Here is an 11,168-nt window from a genome sequence, read left to right as displayed (position 1 = left end):
GCATTTGGTTTTCCACTATAGGAACCAATGCATATAAGCTTTCCTATGAATAACTATGGAGAAAGAATTCTATTGTCAGATCTGAGTCACTGAAAGATGCCATCAAAAGCATAGAAGGGCAGATGGGCAGAAGGGAATTAATCTAGCCATAGCCATACACCTGCTCTTCAGCATGTTGAGTTTTACTTTCTTCATTTGTTCTAATTTTAAATAATTGTATATGATGTACTCATTAACTAGCTTCTGTATTCAGTGCAGTTGTACTTAAAGTTGGTTTACTGTGATTTTTCAAAAGCCATTTTTGGTAATTTCTTCCATATAAACTCTCAAATAAGGGCTTTCCATCTTCCTCATAGGAAGTTTTATAGTTTACAGGTCTAGCACAGTACTGCACAATCACATAGGAATATAAAAAAAACCCCAACCCTAAACAGAATTAATTCTTATTGGAAAACATAAAACCTATAGTTGCTGCTTGCTTATCTCTAGATTTCTGCTTTTGGCCTTATTATCTAGGAAGATGCCAGAGACACAAATTTTTCCAGAATGCCCTGACATCACAGTCTGATGTGGTGCTATGATTCACTTCACACTAACTGCAACTTCTTTGAGGTTTCTGGAAAAAGAAGTGTCTTGGTGAAATAAATTATCTGGTGTACCCCAGAGGATCATCCAGTCACAGTACCAAACATACAGTGTCTGCAGAGTACTACTTGAAAAGAGGATACTCTATCCTTAAGGTATCACTTGCCTTAAACTGATGCTTTTTTATCCTATTCTGCAGTTTGTATCTATGCCTTTTCCTTCTATGTTCAAAGCCTTAATTCGTCCATCATTCTGAAAATTGTTTTGTTTAAATAACAAAACAAACAAACCTTTCAACTGTATGTTAGGAGTTATGCTACCACAAAAGATCTAATTAATATATTAATTTTCCTTTTTTTAACTTTTGGTGAGCGGCACAATGGCTTGGCAATATTTTATATATCTGCAGCCTTTCCGCTCATAATGCTGAGGGCTAAGGGCTGATCCCGTAGGGTCTGGGCAGGTAAGATCCTGATTAGCGTAGTATCACATTTACCCTGTAAAGAAAATGAAGATCAGTGTCTAAAATCATGTCATTATCAGTGTATAAAGTGATGTCAATGAAACTTACAGGAGTGCATATATGGTAAAACATTAATTTTTGCTGATGAAATGCTGGTTTCCTGCGGCTAGAAACATATATTTGTCCCTTTCAAAAACAGATGTCCTGCTTTAACTCTAAATTATCTGCTGCTTTATAGAAACTGATGTTACAATGAAATGCAATCCACAAGGACTATGGAGGTCAATACAGTTCCCTCTGAGGAGCTGAGAGCTTATAATGACTGTATCTACCCAGTGATCTGCTCTCCCATGATAAGAACGATTTGTAATTGCATGTGTTAGATCTTGAGTCCTGCAACGGCAGTGAAACACACGATTGTAATGTGGGTGGGGCGCATGTCTCTTCTTTCCATTAGAAAATGAAAAGCGTTTGGAGAAGAGTAGAATGGAGGGCTGAAATTCAGGGGCATGATTCTGTTGTACATTCATTTTAGCTGAGAGGACAAAACAAATTTGGAAGCATTACATATTTCCACCTGGTCTTGCCATAAACTTTGCCTCTCTCTAACATTAGGACACACACTGTTAATCAAAGTCCCTATCTGCTCCAGCGTTTCCCTCACCACATTTCTTCCTTATGAATACATGATGGCCTCCACCCATCCCACTGGAGCACAATGCTCATGGTCCTGAATGCAGCCCAAAAACTTTCCAGATAGCATTCAGTATTTTCTGGGATTTCTATGATTTTCTCCTTGCTTTCTAGAGATGTGCCATTCTCATCAGCACTGTTCCTCATAGAGTTAACAGCCTATCTGTAACAGCCAGGTACAAGGAGAGCTGGCAAATACTGCCATTCAACTTTCTCGGCCTTATTTCAGGATACTTGGAGAGGACAGGAGCAAATCTAGGTACAGAGAAACAAAGGCTTATTTGTACCAGCAGAATAGATATTTTTTTAACATTATCACAACAAATATCTTGGTCATGTATTTCAACAACAGCAAAATAAGTGCGAAACCACTAGTGTAATCAGGGTGTGGCCATGTTACCGGTGGGTCACATATAGAAGTGAAAAAAGAGGTTTTGACAACAAAATGCACATTAAATATTATTCTTTTAATACATGCAGAGTGCTCACTGCAAAATGCTGATTTCAAAACTGACTTTGGGATAATTAAAAAAAAAAAATCATTGCCAACTGATCTTTTGAAATTACTTCTTTCCTTGGCACCACAATGATCTCAGAAGCCAGAAGGAGCAACTGCAAAGAAAGTCAGCAAAGACAATATGTACTACCCGTGGAATCTCAGACTCTCAAGTTGCTGAACTAATAACTTTATTAACTATACACATGATATTTCAAATGCTAAGTTGTTTGCCAAATATAGACTTAATTTCACATGCCTGGCCAAAGACACAGTTCTGACCTCAGCAAAGTCTCTGGTAAATTTTAGCCAGCTTCTCAGTGAAGTGACTTTTTTTTTTTTTTAAATAACATGAGCAGAATAACATACTATTCCCTAAATGCATTCTTAAATATGGCTGAGCTGTCTCAGCTGGAATTTTTCAAAGCAATTACCCCTCAAAGCATTGAAACATACTGGCTGTGCAAAACATGGTGGTAATTTAAAATGCTGCCATCCTTCTGCCACAATTATTTTGTCTCCAGCAGTGCTGGAGGAACAGAACATAGGCTTTCTTAGCTGCTTTGGAGCAAAACCTGGAGTTTTTAATATAAATTGCCTGTAAACACAAGATTAAGCTAAACTATCTGGTGACTTTTCTAAACTGAGGTAGCAGAAGCAGGAGATGGTGACACCTTCAGCATTGTTCACTACGCTGTCAGTGCCGTAGATATGTAAGGAAAAAGAACCACTACAAGCATTGGTCTTGCGAAGTTATGGACAATGAAAACAGCGTTTCAGCTCAAGAGAGGGCTCTGTTTGCATGCCATCTTTTTGACTTGACATTAACCCTCTCAAGGCTGCCCTGAGTTTTCTGACATTTGACTTTTTAACTTAAGATGGAAACCTCTGAAATCCTTCTTTTTTTCCCTCCCCATCTTTTTATGGAGTTTAACGTGTTAAAAAATTATTACTGCTCAGCGAATAAACGTAAGTACACTTCAAAGCAGCACTTTACAACACTACAAAATGACATAAAAATGCCAGAAAAGCGATTTGCTGCCTTGCAGTCGCGTTATGCAAGAGATGTGCGGTCACTAAACAGAGCGGGGAAAGAAACACGTTTCTGTGTGAAACCCAGAGCACCGGGGAGAGGAACACGTTTCTGTGTGAAAGCCAGAGCACCTGGCCGGTGCGCGGCCCACAGCCCCCCGGCCTGACCGCGGGCCCCGGGAGAGGCCGCAGAGGCGGAGCGGGCGAGGCCGTGCAGGGCTGCCCCCGGGGGAAACGGCCCCGGCCCGGCCGCAGCCCCTCCGCCTGCGCCTCCCGCCTCGCCAGCCTGCTCCGGGCTGGCCTCAGGCGCCGTCCTGTGGGCAGCCCGGTTGCCCCTAAGGCTCCGGAGAGGAGGGGGCCTCTCCGCAGCGCGGGAGGACGCGTCCGCCCCCAGCTCTCCACAGCCCTCGGGCCGCCCTCGAGCCGCGGCGTGGGGCAGCCACCGAGCAGCCGCCGCTCCCTCCCGCGCAGCGGGGCTCACCCGCCCCGGGGCCTCCGTGGAGCGGCTGCCGAGGGCGGAGGGCGGCGCAGCGTGCGCCGGGGCGGCTCCCGCGGGGGTGGGCGCCCAGCAGCCCGCGGGGCGGCCCCACTTCCCCATGGGCGGAGGGCGGGCGCGTTCCCGCCGCGCAGGGGTGCCGCAGAGCCGCCCCGCGCCTCCTGTTCACAGCGCCTCTGGGAGCCGGTGGCTCCCACCGCCCGCCCGCCAAGGTAAGCCGGGCAGGGAGGGGTTAGCCGGACCCCCAGGGGCTCCCAGCGCCAGCTCGGGACCCCGACGGGGCGGCAGGGCAGAGGTGTGGCCGCCGTGGGAAGCGTGAGGCGCCCGGCGACGGCGTGCCGGGGGGCCGGTCGCTGTGGTGAGAAATCATGCGGGCAGGTACCGGTGCTCGGGGTGGGGAGTTGCGCCAGACTCTGCTCCGGGCACGGCCTGTGGTGCCCCTGGGAGGCGGCAGCCCGGGGTGGCAGCGCGGGTGCCCGCCGAGGGGAGCCCGCCCTTCCCGCCTCGCCGCCCGCGGGGCCCGTGGGGCGGCCGCCCTTCACACAGACCTCCCGCCTCGGGACAGGAGCCTTCCGACGGCAAACGTGGCCTGAAATGGGATAGTGGGATTCGGTGCTGCCGTGCTGGGCCCCGGTGTGGGTTGTTCTCTTCGGCGGGGTTAACCTGAATCAGGCCTACACTGTACCCAGACCCTGAGGGGGCGAGGAGGAGGTGGGTCACGCCCAAGGCGGGATTGCAGACGCATCCTTGCAGCCTCGCAGGGCAGGTGGGGTCCCTGGGGACTCGGTGCCCTGCCGTAGGTGGTTGCATTGGGAAAGTGAAAGCAGGCAGGGGAAACTGCAGAGCAAGTGACCTGGCACTAGCAGCCAAAAAATATGGCATGTGAATGTGCTAATCTATCAGTCTTAAACTAAGCATCTAAGACAGTGGTGTGGTTATGGCAAAACAGCCAGTACAGACTTCCAAGAAATGCAATTTATGTCTCTCTGCTGGTGGTGGATTTGACCATGTGGTTTAGGAAAGAAATAGATATGTCTCCTGACTTTGAGAAGGCCCATCCTGCATTATACCCTTGTGTGAACACCATGGATAAATAACATAAATACAGTCTCCACAAGCTTGGGGTGTTTTTTCAGTCCCTTGTGCACCAAAAGAGAAGTTAATTGTCACACTGGGAAGATGTATCTAGTAGGGTCTTTTAGGCAGCATATCATCCAGCCTGTCTTAACTGTCATTAAAAATTTGGAGGCAGGAATGTAGCCTACAGACAAAATATTTAGGGTGCCACCAAACTGGGACAGACAGCTTGACTTTTTGAGGTCCCTTCCTGTCCCAGATCACTCTGATTCTGTGATTAGCTTGGCTCCAGCTTGACTCTACCCCTCAAAACTTCTGTTTGCAGGAGTTTGGCAGTCGTTTTTCCTCTTTGGTTCTAGTTCCCCTTTGTAAATTACATGATGTGTGTTCTGTCATCAGTTCCTGACTCGCTTCTAAAAAATACTAATTTCACATATGACTCTATTGATGTTACTCTTAATTTATTACCCTGCTGCTGCACAACAGTGATGTAAATATAGTTTCCAGGACTCATTTTAGTACATGTTTCATTAGAGGCAAATAGGTAAGCCCCAGTCCTTTCGAGGGCTATACTAGATGACCTGCACCATCTGTGTAGGCTCCTACTCATTTGTCATCCCTGAATTTACGAAGTTTTTTTTTCTAGAAACATTGTAAATAATGTGAATTTAGGTTAAAACTTTGTTTAAAACAGAATGTTTAACTTTTTGCTGGACCTGTTCAGTTGTTTTCCCCTGTGGGCTAAGGAGACTATTACATTTAATTATAATTCCTGTTTTGTGTAAGCATTGCTTAAAAATGGGGATAATTTGGTTTGAAATATGGATTACTAATGTCTTTGGGAGGTTTAATCAATGGAGCATTACAGATTTGTTTTATATACTCAGAGAATTCTGATCCATCTGGGACCACACATAGCTTAAAAAACGTATGCTCTCTGAAAGGGTACTTTTATTCATTCTCTGTGTCATCTGTTTCTTCATCAAATACTCCTGTGGGTACTACAGACTCTTCTGAGGTTTGGAGGCAAATATGACTGAAGGCTCAAAGTAATTATTGAGTAAATTGTGTTTTAATTGTTCATGCTGGAATTTGTGATTATTTCATGTGCAGTATCTTCAAGCAAGGTGTGATGCCTTTGAAGTGCTGGTTTATTTTGTTATCAAATGTATTTATTCCAGCTAAGTTTGATTTGCACAGATCAAAAGTCTGATTTTCACTATACTTGAGCAGTGTCTGCTAGATCACACACTATAACTCATGCACCTGTGAATCAGGCTATAAGCTTGATCTTTTTTTAATTTGTAAAACTCTAGAGGCTGACACATTTGGGAGGATAACAGTATGCACAAAGGGGGCAACAGTATGAACAGAGAGGCCTGCTGGATGTTGTAGCAGCTTAACTCAGTATTGCGGCCAGAGGTTTCTTACGTAGTAAAGAATTTACCCAACCCACTAAGAATTTGCTTTTCCGGTTTCACCTTTCCTTTTAGAAGAAGTGTCATAGAGCAGTGAGAGGAACAAGAGGCAGAAAGCTTTCCTTCTCTTGCTCTGCAGTAGGTGGTGTAAGGAGAGGTAGGACTTGGGTAACCTGTGGATGGAGGGATCAAATATTGCATCTCTCTGACCCTACAAAATGACTGAGAAAACTACCAGAAAACCAAACAAGGTTTGCCTTGTTCAAGAGAGGACTTGTCTTGTTTGCAGATTCATGAATATCCGTCCTTTGAGACAAAGATCTGGGAACGTGGATTTTCTTGAAAAAGTGTTTATGTTTCAGAGGTGGCTTTACAGGAATGTAGTTGAGTTTGATTTTCCTGCATATCATTCAGATATCAAGGCCCCTATCCTTTCCTGCTCTTTCTTCAAACTACATGTGTTTTTCTTTCCCACAGACCTTTTTTTCATCTTTCATTTCAGTACGTCTTGACTTGTTTTATTGTAGGCCCATTGCCCTGTTGTGATGATGACTTCGCATGGTCAGCTGCTGATATGCAATGAAAGTGAAAATAAGACCTCTTATTTGCCTACAGCAGTGCAGGAGCTTTAGCTTGTTTCTTTTGGAAGGTTTCCAGTGACAGTGGTAACTTGCATTCATACAGACCTTCCAGAGCACTTCTTAGACTTTATAGGCAGGATCCTCCTCACCCAGGTCCAGACATTAGCATTTTAGTCACCTGAGGTTCTGAGTCACCTTTACAGTCAGGTACTGCTAAAACTTGGTTCAGCTGTCCAGTTTTAGACAGCTGCCATGAATCACGCTCTATAAAATTACCTTTCTTTCCCTTCATTGACTAAAAAGAGCCTGGGATGAGAAGATCAGATGCAGATGTCATGGAAACTCCACCATGTATCTTTTCATGATTAGGAGTGATCTGTAACAGTAAAATTGCTCTTGGAAAAGCAGGCATTTTAGGCAGCTTTCCTTATCCAACCTATTGATTCATAGCTACCCTAGATAGTAACTGTATAGCTGCCAGTGTAGAAGATGGTATGTTGCACCGTGAAAGAAAGAAGCCAGGGTTTCATGTTGTTCTTAAGTTTCTGCAGGAAACTTTTGAGCATCTACATAAGCATACATGAGCATGTGTTTCACCACCTCTCAACATTAATCTATAGCATTGCTCCTGGGCTGTGAATGAAAAGGAAACACAAATGACTTTGATCTGATTTACAGCTTCAATGTGAGTATTCACAAACTGGTTGTGACTTTTAAAAAAGTTTGTCATTAGTTTCAAAACCTTTTTTTCCGCTAAAGTGACCTTTTAGATCTGTGGCTAGCTAATTGCTCTCATAATTTTTGCTACCAGAAGTACATCAGCCTGCACACAAGACTGCTGCTTCTTTTTGAGCATTGATCCAGCATGCCATGAATTTAGGCTCAGATAGAGCAGGGCTAGGGTTATGAGTATTTTGGGGAGTAGATGAATTATGAATCCTAGAAGGAAAAGAAGGTTCAGTAAATATGAACCAACTTTTTCTATGATACTCTGTTTAGAAGTGCATAGAGAGACAATTCTGATAGAAGTTTTGCCCTGGATGCATCTCCTCAGTCAATTACCATTTTTACTTTTACTCTGTATTTGGTTGTAATCTAAAGCAGTGGATGTAGAAGTGTGGCGTGTAACAGTAATATTGAAGGATGAAACTCCCTGTGTATCTGTTATCAGGTGGGCAGACCCTACATGGCTGATATCACTAACAACAGAATGTTCTCAGTTGTCTTCAGACAATCCAACTGATACAATAAAAATTTTGGTGAAGATCTTGTACCTACAAGTGGGAATGTATGGGGAGCAAATCCACTTCTAGCAGCTTTGCTAGTCCATCAGAGAGAGGGAATGTCTAGGAGCCAAAATCAGAGGCACTCACCAGATGCTTTTGCTGATAAAAATTGCAAATTACCTTCTGAGTCCCCAGTTTTAGGCAAAATAATGTGTCTGCTTAGAAGTCAGCTCACCAAGGGAGTGGTCAGGATCTACAGAATTGTCACTTAAGCTGCTGGCATCAAGTCCGTATAGGCAGCAAATGAAAACATGCTCCTCGGTGGCCTTAGCTGGTCTGTTTTGGTACTCTCACTGTATCTTCAGATAGCCCAAACTGCAGGCACATGATTACTTTTCTTCCACAGCTCAGAAAGATTTTGATGTGATTTTGAAGATTGTTTAGTATTTCTGACAGTACAAGAAGCCTCCATTCTCTCACTTGCTATGGGATTTTCATTGAAGCACAGAAATAAGAAGGATGTTTCAGCCTAGAACATGTTTTTGAAGGGGTTTTTTTTGTGTTTTTTGTGTCTGATTGTGAATTTTTAAAAATAATCATTTAAATAACAGTCAAGTCTACTGTTTGCTGTGCTTTTTGATGAAATCTTATGTTTGGAAGATCTGCTGTACATGTGGCTTGGAGGGCCTAAGTGCTGAGATAACCCTAAGCAAGTGAGAATACATGCTAAAAACATGAACACAGATAACATTTCCAAATACTTGTTGTGATTACAGCTTAGTTTTGTACTTTGATGACCACGTCTTCATGACTGAGGGGAAGATGACAAACCTAATGTTTGAGAGAACAAATATGAAGGACCCAGTGGTTTTGGGTGCCAGCCCTAGGAAGGTATTCAGCATAAACTTAACTGCAGTTTTCTCCCAGGGGGAGCCATGTTCTTCCATGAAATTCAGCAAAGCCTTTCATATCTGTCACTAAACTGACCTCCTTTGTCTCCCCTGTGTCATGCCCAGAGGAGCTGTGGATGCCCCATCCCTGGCAGTGTTCAAGGCCAGGCTGGATGGGGCTTTGAGCAACCTGGTCTAGTGGAAGGTGTCCCTGGCCATGGCAGGGGGGGTTGGAACTACCATGATCTTTAAGGTCCCTTCCAACCCAAACCATTCTGTGATTCTCTGATGGAGTTGCTATCTCTGACCAGATCAGTTGTTCCATCCCTCCTCCACTTGGTAAGGAAAAAAAGAGAGGGAGGCAGTGGCATTTCCTTCTCATGGGAAACCTTACAGAAATGGAAGAATTATGCTGGAAATGTCACAAGGTTGTTCTCTTGCGGTGTTTTCTTCCCATAACTGTTTCCTTTGTGTGGTTCAGGGCTTGTTGGGCTGTGGGAAAGCAGCCACAGCCATACCAATATAACATCCAATCTGTGGTGACTCCAGGCTTCCACTTTCCTTACAGATCTTTGGCTGAAACCCACTGCTTATAGCAGTTTGTGATCACTGTGCAATTATATAGGTGAAAGAAACGCTTTTCTAGGTGGAAAATTAATAATGGGCCTTGAAATTGTACCTGACTCCTCAGTCAGTAGTAAAGCTGAGAAAAAGGTTTATAAAAACAATCTTCATTGAATTTTTCTACCGCTCGCTGTGGTACTGAGCACTGTACTTTGGTGAAATACTTGTACTTTCATATTACTGAAGCATTACTTGCTTCATTTGATTTTAATACATAAACTGGGTATGAAGCAGACAAACAGGTTCAATAAAAATTATACAGATTTATTTTCACCCTTTTGCTTCACTCTTATCTGTTAGAGCATTATATGCATTTCCTCTTTCAGTCTTCCTTTCCTGTACCATGTGTGCCCTCTCTTAAACATTTCTGGCAGTAATAAGAACATGTGATTATAAGAGATAAGAAGGTGACCTCGAACTTTTGCCAGTAACTAGGGCCTAGGAGTAAGTTATTTGTACAGGTAGACAGTTCTGTCAGGGACCCTTATAGCATGTCTTGCACATACCTGTAATGGCTTACTATGGGAGGGACTGAATGCTGGAAAAGATGAGCCAGTGATATGTAGCGGCTTCTGCACTTAAATTTTGTGCTGTAACTTCTCCTTCCTTTTTTCTTTTTCGTTTGTGCTATGATTTTTATTATTCCACACTTAACATCTCTTGATTCTATAGGGGATTGGAGAGGGGAAGGATTTTCTCACATTGGATCCCTGTATGGCTTCCTCTCATCTATGGGCTTCCTTGTCTACCATTTTCTGCTTGTTAGACGATCCGTTCACATGGAATCAGCCTACCTTATGAATTGTGAAGCTAAATATCAAAAACTTCATTTAGTAGAGAGCTACAAGACACAATTCCCATAGTTCCATGACTTGAGGATAAGGGAATACTGGGAACAGTTCAACAGCATCAAATGGGAATGAAAAGCTTATAGCCCATGTGCTCCATTGCAGGTTGGAGTTAGGCTGAGCATTCTACTGAATCAAAAAATTATTAATAATTGTGCTATTCTCATTTGCTGGCAATTTTTAACACTACGAGACAGTCTCTTCTTGTCATGTAAGTTCCGTACAGCAATGTTGGGTAACTGGAAAAAAAAACAACAGGAAGAAAAACATTACAACAACATCAGCAAACTACAGATTATGGGAAGGAGTGTGGAAACAGAACAAATTTGTGCTGCACAGACTTAAGTTGCCCTGTCACTGTTCTGCTCTCCCATCAAGGCAGGGTGGGGGAGGAATCTAGAACTGAGTGAGACTCATACTTTCTGGTAACTTGTATGTCTGCAGTTGTTAATACCTGAGTAGAGCTGAAGCAGATATGCTGTCAACACAAGATAGGTGAGCCTAGATCAGCTGATGGTTCATAAGCTGAATCCAGCTCAGGGGACACACTTCCATCCACCTTTCTGCCTTTTGAAGGAGAGAAGTTCGAGGGAATGGAGATCTTGTTTCTGTGTGCTAGTAATCTGGCACAGAATAGGGAATTGTTTCTTCTACCAATCTGTGCAAAGACATAGGACTGGAAATATGTCTCCTCCTACCATTTCATTCTACACAGGGTGTTTGTGCTGCCTGTATGGCT

General features: G+C 43.7%; 1 protein-coding gene across 1 annotated transcript in view; it reads left to right on the top strand.

Moving 5' to 3' along the window:
* Positions 1-3,557: 3,557 nt before the first annotated feature.
* The window catches only part of APBB1IP (amyloid beta precursor protein binding family B member 1 interacting protein), a 67,270-nt gene continuing 59,659 nt past the window's right edge, over positions 3,558-11,168 (top strand). Inside the window, exon 1 of the mRNA XM_080386000.1 lies at positions 3,558-3,977. The gene's annotated coding sequence lies outside the window, so the exon portion shown is untranslated. The remainder of the gene's footprint in view (positions 3,978-11,168) is intronic.

The sequence above is a fragment of the Falco punctatus genome (assembly GCF_963210335.1).
Source record: "Falco punctatus genome assembly, chromosome: 4".
Classification (NCBI taxonomy): Eukaryota; Metazoa; Chordata; class Aves; order Falconiformes; family Falconidae; genus Falco; species Falco punctatus.
This window is presented reverse-complemented; position numbering and strand designations above follow the sequence as displayed.